The following is a 9622-nucleotide window of genomic DNA, read 5'->3' as shown; positions in this document are numbered from 1 at the left end:
CCACCCCAACCAGGCCGGATTCATGCCTCACAGGGCCACCCGGCATAATATTCGACGGGCGCAGGCAGCGGTGGATGCCATGGGTGCTAGAGATGAGCAGGCGGCACTCCTCCTGGCGGACATGGACCGAGCCTTTGATTCGGTGAGTTGGGCATATCTGTTCACCCTGTTAGCCCGCCTCAACCTGGGGCCGGTTTTCTTGTCGTACATTCATCTCCTCTACACTAACGTTACGGCCTCGGTCCGTGTGGCCGGTGCTACCTCTGGGCGCTTCCGCATAGGTCGCGGTACTCGGCAGGGTTGCCCGTTGTCCCCGTACCTGTTTGCCCTTGCCATGGAACCCCTGGCGTCGCGGATACGAATAGATGCCCGGTTGCGTGGCTTCGCCTGGAATGAGGACCTGGTGGATAGGATTGCATTGTATGCGGATGACGTCCTCCTATTCCTCACTGATCTACGGCAATCGGGTCCCCGAGTTCTGGAGATCATGCGGGCGTTTGGCGAGGTCTCGGGTCTTCATCTTAACCTGAACAAATCGACCTTGTGGGTGCTGGGTGGCGGAGTGGTTGACGACCCCTGGGCCGCCGAGTTGCGAGTGGCGACTGATGGCCTAAAACATCTGGGCGTTTTCCTTTCGGAATCGCGGGCCGTGGCCTGGGCCTTGCCGGTGTGGGAACGGGTCCAGGCGGATGTTAAGACTTGGTCCAGAACGCCACTCACTATCTTTGGGAGATCGGCCATCTTCAAGATGGTGGCGCTTCCGAGGCTCCTATACCAACTTCAGAATTTCCCGCACCCCATTGGCCTGGAGTGGTTCCGTCAGGTTAATTCTGTGCTGGGCCGCTTCTTGTGGGATGGCGGTGCGGCCAGGGTGGCCTTGAGGACGTGCTTTCTGTCCATGTACTGTGGTGGCCTGGCCACCTCGGACCTCCTCTCCTACTACCAAGCTTCCCAACTACTTGTCCTCAATGAATGGTGGTATGGTGACAGGGGTGATCCGGCTTATGCCCTGGAACGATTGCTCATGGGGGATCGCACGCTCCACACCATCCTTTATTCGGCTCGCCTACGCCGTGGGTTGCCATCGGTCACCAGAGTAGTTTTTGCGGTGTGGCGGCAGTCCCTACGCCGCATGGGATGGTGGGGCAAATTGACGGCTGAGACGCCGCTCTGGCATAACGGTCTGCTCCCGGAACTGGCGGCCCTGACCGGGTTTGAGGGCTGGGAGGCCATTGGGGTTACACAACTGGGCCAGGTCATGTCCGGCACCACCCTCAAATCCTTCGAGGAGCTCCGCACAGAGTTCCAGATGCCTCAGTCCCAGTTCTTCCGCTACCTCCAGCTGCGGCATGCCCTCGCCCCGAGCATCGCCGGCCTCGACTCCCTGCCGGAGTTTAGCCCGGTTGAGGCCAAAGTGTTTATGGGGGACCTGGGGGACAGGAAGGTCTCTAGGATCTATCAGACACTTGTTATTCATTGCTCCTCCACCCTACACTCCCTTCGGGAGGCGTGGGAGGTGGACGTGGGCCCCCTCGATGAGGACGATTGGAGGGAGGCGCTGGAATCCCCACGCGGAACCGCCATTGCAGTCCGGCTCCGGCTGATTCAATTTAAATACTTGCACCACGCTTATTATACGCGTGAACGTTTGTGGAAGGCTGGTTTAATTGCATCCCCGGAGTGCCTGCGTTGTGGGGTGGTGCCTGGCTCCCTGATGCACACGGTGTGGTCGTGTGGCCGACTGACTGGGTTCTGGAGGGGTGTGTGGAGTTGCCTGGCTGAGGTCCTGGGTTGGGACCTTCCTCGTACCCACCGGCTGGGTCTACTGCATATTATGGAAGGGGTTGGGGGCAACATATATAAGCGTCACCTGTTGCTCTTGGGGCTGGTAGTGGCTAAGCGGGACCTGGCCCGGGCATGGAAGTCAGTGAGGGCCCCCCCCTGTCTGCATGGAAGGCTGGGCTGGATTATTTTATGGGTCTGGAGAGGCCGATATTTGAGGCGAGGGGCTGCCCGCGCAAACACTATAAGATCTGGAAGCATTGGGCCGACTACCGTGGCCTGTCCTTGGACCCCCCGGCGGAGCAGGAAGAGGACATTTGATCACAGTGACAATTTTGGCCTGAAGCGGCAAAGCCCTGGTGGCATTACACCTGCTTATTCTTTCTACATTTCCTTTTCTGTTGCTTTCTATACACGTGTGGTAGGGCGGGTTGGGGGGGGGGTGTTTGGAGCGGGGGGGGGGCAGAGTTGTGGGTTAGGGTAGGTTGCTGGGGAGTTTTTATACTGAGCCTATTTCGAGTCTACTCCATCCTTTGCTGCCTATGTAATTGCTACATTGATATTGTTGTGGTGATCTTGGTGTGTGGAGATACCACATTCTTGATGCTCATTTGCTCAATAAAATTGGTTGTGAAAAAAAAAAAAGATTCCCTCTCTGCCAGCAAACTCCGTACAGCACTTCTTGAAGCGATGGCATATCTTTTTGCCACAGGGCGTTTCTCGTTTTGTTTAGGGCGCATCCTAACATAAGTTGATCTCTTAAGCGATCCTCTAAAGCTGCACTAACATTGCACGTGGAAGCCAATTTGCGCAAGGTAGTTATGTATTGTTCCACCGACTCATCCTGCCTTTGCATTCTTCTCCCGAAGTGATATCGTTCAAGGACACTACTCACTTTGGGGAGGTAGTGAAAGTCTAACTTTTTGATGCAGATCTCGTATTCATTATGAGTGTCAGAGTCACTATTCAATGTTCAAAGAATTCTTGTCCCTCAAAGCCCAAACAATGCATTAACCATGAGGCTTTCCTATCTGCACTTAAGGAAGTGCCACAAACATGAGCATAATATGTGAAAACCTTCTTACACATGAGAGGAGAAACTCCTGGAGATTTCAAAAAGAAGGGAGGGTCAGTGACATTTTGCCTGATGTATGTACTATGTTTTGACCTAGTTACTACTTAAGGGTGATCTCGAGTGATCTGCTTACAGTGCGCAATATCCACAAACCTTATAAGCTGTGCGCATCAGCGAAACTGAGTGAAACTTCAGCAATAAAAATTTAGGCCAATGCGTACAGTCCCAGAAATTGTATTTGTTTTGCGCATCAGCGGAACCATCAGCCTGATTACTGATGGCACATATTTATATAGGGAGAATTCACTTTAGTCCGGTGCTCAATTATATGTGTAGACGTGAGTCTGGTGGTGCCTGATAACTGAAAGGCACATATTTGTTTACATACAATTTCATATATGTCTGATTTATTATTCCTATTACAGCACCTTCTACTTTGAGAAGGCCTGTCCAAGACCAGTGTGTGGACAAAACCCATGCCGACAAATCAAGGACAAAGTGATTGGGACATGGTCTAGGGACACTAACAACAAATCCTACAACAAACCTCACGTTTAACTGATGGAGAGCTATGAGCGACCTGAAGCGCAATACAGAGAAAAAGTAACCAGGAGAATTGCTGCAAATTAAATTTAAAAAAAACTAATAATGAACTACATAACCACAGCTGTGTGACCTGGAAGTCGATTGTTTCTTAATATAGCCCTTGTTTGTGATAACCTTGCAGTGCTCACATTATCATCCGCGCTATTAGAGATGGGAGCCTGGGGTGTCTGGTTACAGAAGCTCATTTACATACAAAGGGGGGCGACAGCCTGTTCACATCACACAGCACAACTTGTTTACGTAAAATGCTTGTACACAGAACAAGGTAAAGTCTTGTGTCTATTTTTTTCATTTTATTTAATATATCCTGCACCTCTCTCTCTTCTTCTCTTCCTCGCATTTCAATTCATCGTAAATTACACAAACTCACTATTGCTTTATCAGCACGGCACAAGTCGGGGGTGGACACAGCTTGATGGGGTCCCAGTTCCACCTAGCTCCTTAGCCTGCGAATGGGAATTGTTACTTTGTTTCTTGCATCTACAGACACAGGACTCAGAGTGTTTGTAACTATCCGTCCCAATAGCAGTGTCACCTTTATTTATTTGTGTGAGTGGCACAAGAGAGGAACAAAGAACTAGACAAAATTAGCCCTTCTATTGCTTAATACACTGTAAATGTAAAACACTTTGGGGCTTAGGGGCTGGATAAAGAACGTCAGGAAACAAATGCAAATTAAAAGTACATTTTATTTATTCGCTGAAAATTGTTTAAAAATGTAATTTCCAAGTTCCGCATAGCACTTTAAAAATATTTCCACTTTCAGTCCTTTCCGAGTTTAGTTAAAAACTGATAGTGGGAAAAACACATGATGTATAAAAACTGAGAACAAAAACTTATTTTTACATTATTTTATGTTTCTTGTTTTTTGTTTTTAAAACAGGCCGTCGACATTTCATATGAACATTATTATAAGGGCCTGAAATCACTTCTTGTGACGTCACTACATGTGACGTCATTGTGATTTGCATTTGATAATGGGCTCTTTCACTATTTTCCTTATTTGTGCCCTGTTTATTCCATGACATCAGTCTATAGCAGTGGTTCCCCAACTTTCAACCCATGGCTCCCTTGGCTTATTGATCGTTGACCGTGACTACCTATTATTATGTAACATTTTTTAGTGACCGGGCAGAGGCCCTTCAGGAGTGCTGAAGAGTTTCTAAGGCGTGTCTAGACCATCACAGTGATCTAGACATAGCCTTAGTAAAACTGGCTTTATAAAATTAAATAGTTAAATATAGCATAGCTCCTAAGTTTTCTGTGACTGTAGGAGACATTTCGATGTTTTTAGGGTACTCCTTATGTGTGACACTACAAATGTGCCACACTTTATAGTGAGTAGAATGAAGCAGTTATGATAACCTACTAAAGCTTTTCACACATTCATTGCACTTGAATAGTTTTTCCCCTGTGTGTATTCGCTGATGTGTTTGTAGGTTTGACAGGTAACTAAAGCTTTTTCCACATTCACTGCACTTGAATAGTTTTTCCCTGTGTGTGTTCGATTATATTTTTTAAGGTTTGATAACTGACTAAAGCACTTTGCACATTCACTGCACTTGAATAGTTTTTCCCCTATGTGTGTTCGCTGGTGTCTTCATAGGTATAATAACCTACTAAAGCTTTTTACACATTCACTGCACTTTAATGGTTTTTATCCTATGTGAGTTCGCTGATGAGTTTGTAGGTTTGACAGGTGACTAAAGCACTTTGCACATTCACTGCACTTGAATGGTTTTCCCCCATGTGTGTTCGCTGATGACTTTGAAGGTGTGATAACGCACTAAAGCACTTTGCACAATCAGTGCACTTAAATGGTTTTTCCCCCGTGTGTGTTCGCTGATGACTTTGAAGTCTTGATAAGTGACTAAAGCACTTTGCACATTCACTGCACATAAATGGCGTTTCCCCTGTGAGTGTTTTCTGATGAGGTTGAAGGCTTGATATCCTACTAAAGCACTTTGCACATTCAGTGCACTTGAATGGCTTTTCCCCCGTGTGTTCTCGCTGATGACGTTGAAGGCTTGATAACTGACTAAAGCCAGGGGAATGGCTTTTCCCCTGTGTGTTTTCGCTGGTGTCTTCGTAGTTCTGATAACCGACTAAAGCTCTTTACACATTCACTGCACTTTAATGGTTTTTATCCTGTGTGAGTTCGCTGATGATACCTTAATGCTGAAGTGTGCCTGAAATTACTGTCACATTCACTACAATGATAGGGTTTTTCCCCCGTGTGTGTTCGCTGATGAATTTGTAGGACTGATAATCGACTAAAGCTCTTCCGACATTCACTGCAGCTGAATGGCTTTTCCCCTGTGTGTGTTCGCTGATGTGTTTGGAGGACTGATAAGTGTCTAAAGCACTTTGCACATTCACTGCAATGGTATGTATATGTTCGCTGGTGTATTTGTAGTTCTGATAACCTACTAAAGCTTTTTACGCATTCATTGCACTTGAATGGCTTTTCCCCTGTATGTGTTTGCTGATGACTTTGAAGTTCTGATAATTGATTAAAGCTCTTCCCACATTCATTGCAATGGTATGGCTTTTCTCCTGTGTGTGTTCGCAGATGACTTTGAAGTTGTGATAACTGACTAAAGCACTTGGCACATTCACTGCACTTGAATGGCTTTTCCCCAGTGTGTGTTCGCAGATGTGTTTGGAGGCTTGATAAATAACTAAAGCTCTTCCCACATTCATTGCACTTGAATGGCTGTTCCCCCGTGTGTGTTCGCTGATGTCTTTGTAGGTCCTTTAGTTGACTAAAGCTCTTCACACATTCAGTGCACTTGAATGGCTTTTCCCCAGTGTGTGTTCGCTGATGACTTTGAAGGTTTGATAACTGACTAAAGCACTTTGCACATTCACTGCACTTGAATGGCTTTTCCCCAGTGTGTGTTCGCTGATGACTTTGAAGGTTTGATAACTGACTAAAGCTCTTCCCACATTCACTGCAGTTGAATGTTTTTTCCCCTGTGTGTGTTTTCTGATGAAGTTGAAGGCTTGATAACCTACTAAAGCACTTTGCACATTCAGTGCACTTGAATGGCTTTTCCCCTGTGTGTGTTCGGTGATGACGTTGAAGGCTTGATAACATACTAAAGCACTTTGCACATTCAGTGCACTTGAATGGTTTTTCCCCGGTGTGTGTTCGCTGATGTGCTTGGAGGGCTGATAAGTGTCTAAAGCACTTTGCACATTCACTGCAATGGTATGTATATGTTTGCTGGTGTATTTGTAGTTCTGATAACCTACTAAAGCTCTTTACACATTCATTGCACTTGAATGGCTTTTCCCCTGTGTGTGTTCGCTGATGACTTTCAAGGTTTGATAACTGACTAAAGCACTTTGCACATTCACTGCACTTGAATGGCTTTTCCCCCGTGTGTGTTCGCTGATGAATTTGTAGGACTGATAATAGACTAAAGCTCTTCCCACATTCACTGCAGTTGAATGCTTTTTCCCCTGTGTGTGTTTTCTGATGACGTTGAAGGCTTGATAACCTACTAAAGCACTTTGCACAGTCAGTGCACTTGAATGGCTTTTCCCCTGTGTGTGTTCGATGATGACGTTGAAGGCTTGATAACTTACTAAAGCACTTTGCACATTCAGTGCACTTAAATGGTTTTTCCCCTGTGTGTGTTCGCTGATGATACCTTAATGCTGAAGTGTGCCTGAAATTACTGTCACATTCACTACAATGATAGGGTTTTTCCCCTGTGTGTGTTCGCTGATGTGTTTGGAGGACTGATAAGTGTCTAAAGCACTTTGCACATTCACTGCAATGGTATGTATATGTTCGCTAGTGTATTTGTAGTTCTGATAACCTACTAAAGCTCTTTACACATTCACTGCACTTGAATGGTTTTTGTCCTGTGTATGTGTGCTGATGAAGCTTGAGTAGTGATGACAAACTAAAGCTCTCGCTGCATGTGTATGATTCTTCTTTCTTGGTTAGTGTCTGCGGGTCAGGTTTATATTTGTCTACATCCCATGTCTGTATTTCCTGATGGGCCAACATGGCTGATAAAGCACTCGTGTTTTTCTCACACACTTTATATGTGTGCAGTATTTTGCATGTTAGATTTCTGCTTTAACAATAAAATGCAATTGCCACCAAACATTTGCCACACTCCGAATACGTAGAAGCTGTCTTTGTAGGCGATTGTGCCTTTAGATTGGATTATGGCTATGCAAGCTTGCAGGTAAAGATGTATCTTCCTTCTGCCCGGTGAAAATTGGAACAGTCTGTTGTATTGTAGCTAGAAGAACTCATCTTTCCTTTACCCGTCAGTTGTCCGGCTCCACTCTGTTGTGCTTTTCTCTGGTTACTGTGGTTTGTCCAGAAAGAGTTTACAATTCATCTAGAGCATGGAATGATGGCTTGTCTTCATATTATAAAACAGAGCACTGCTGTAATCACATCATACCGATTCCATGATCAAAGCTGGTGTTGGACACTTGTTTATACAGGACGCGGTTTGTAATTGGTGTTGCCTTAATTTTCCTAAAGTAATTTCTTCGTCTTTTGGCATGGAGGTGCTCAGCTCAGCCTCTTACAATCACTGAACTGCCCTTGATGCTTGATCCGGGATCTGTCAGTTTGCGTGCAGGTTCCTCTGTCGCCGACTGCGCTGATGATTTCCTGAAAACTGTAGCACATTATTTCTGCTATTATTGAAGATTTACAGCATTTGCTTGATTATTGATGGTCATTTCATACATTCAAGGCTTGTTTTCTGTTGGATGTAAAGATATTTAAAATTACTAAATTGAAACATAATGGAATGAGAATTCACAGTATTTAACTAGTTGTAAAAGACATTTCGGGGGAGATTTACCAAATCTCCACGCAATGCAGCGCAGTCCCCCCCCGCCCACCCCTCCCCAGAGGCTGCGCTGCATTGCGCGACAGGGGGGGGAGCAGGAGAGCACCATATTTTCAAAGATATGGCTCTCTCCTTCCCTTTCCCTTGCGCCGGCACTAATTACAGGGGGCCTGCGCCATGCACACACCTTAGCACCAGAGCGCTAGGTTGTGTGTGTGTGTGTGTGAATCCAGCATGGGTTTCGTACAGGAAGGACACCCTTCCGGTACAAATACTATGCCTAGACACGAGGGGAGAGCTTTTCCCACTTTGTATGCGAGTTGCATAGTGCAGCACGCATGCAAAGTCAGAAAAGGAAGGAGAAATGAAAGCATTTCTCCTTCCTTGCGCCTAGTTTAAAAGGGTGCAGTTTTTTCACGCTAAACCCAATCTACTGTATTTGGTAAATTGGGTTTAGCGTGAGAAACCTTGGGTGGTTGCACGAGAACGCCCATGCCCCCCCCCCCCCCCCCCCCCTGGCAGGACCCCATGGTGCAAAGTAATGTGAAGCAGTGTTATGCCATACTTCACATTACTTTTACGTTATTTCCAATGCTAAACAAGATTAGCGCTGGAAAGCAGATTAGAAAAAAAACATTTAGCGCTGCTTTGTGCCACTTTTGTGACACAAACACGGTGCAAAATCTTCGTAAATCCCCCCCTTCTTCTTTACCGCCTTTGAAATTTAGCAAGGAATATTTCATCATACACAGATATTTAACTAAAAGTTCATTTGATCACATGACATCTTATTAAGGTCTGAAAAAGAGGTGATTTACCAGTGTTCACAGAGTAAACAAAACTAAGTTAGCAAAGTAAGGGCGCTCACGGAGCACCCAAGTGCTAGAGGTTTAACTTCAGATAGACTCATATGGCCAAAATTTCATTTAAACAACAATAGAGTTTCAAAAAAGAGATGGATCGGGGTGGGCTGCAAAATTTCCAGTAACTTTCCATGAAGTATACAACAAAAATAACTCCATTCACACACTTCTTCTCGTTCCTTTCCTATTCACTTAAGATCATCTCAAATACCAACTCCTGTCTTTACCTTGCTGTTCATAAGTCACCTTTGACACTTTCAACACCTCCTTTGGTTCAAGCATTTCTGGTTTCTTCTAACCTGGAAGGCTGGAACTTTATTGTGAGTTGAGTGGGGTTTCCTATCGCCATAACATCTGTCCATCTCCCTGAAACTAGTGCAGCTTACATCACCCGGTTCTAGCCCTGAAAGACAACTTTAATAAAAAAGTCTTTAGTTCTTCCTAAAGCAGATAAAGTTCTGTAA

At 45.5% G+C, this 9622-nt stretch overlaps 1 pseudogene; it reads right to left on the bottom strand.

The window, feature by feature from the left end:
* Positions 1-4132: 4132 nt before the first annotated feature.
* Positions 4133-8203, bottom strand: LOC147737531 (uncharacterized; annotated as a pseudogene).
* Between the last annotated feature and the right edge of the window lie 1419 nt (positions 8204-9622).

This window comes from Lissotriton vulgaris, chromosome 1_1 (assembly GCF_964263255.1).
Source record: "Lissotriton vulgaris chromosome 1_1, aLisVul1.2, whole genome shotgun sequence".
NCBI lineage: Eukaryota > Metazoa > Chordata > Amphibia > Caudata > Salamandridae > Lissotriton > Lissotriton vulgaris.
The sequence above is the reverse complement of the archived record's forward strand: the minus strand, read 5'-3'. Positions and strand labels throughout refer to the sequence as shown.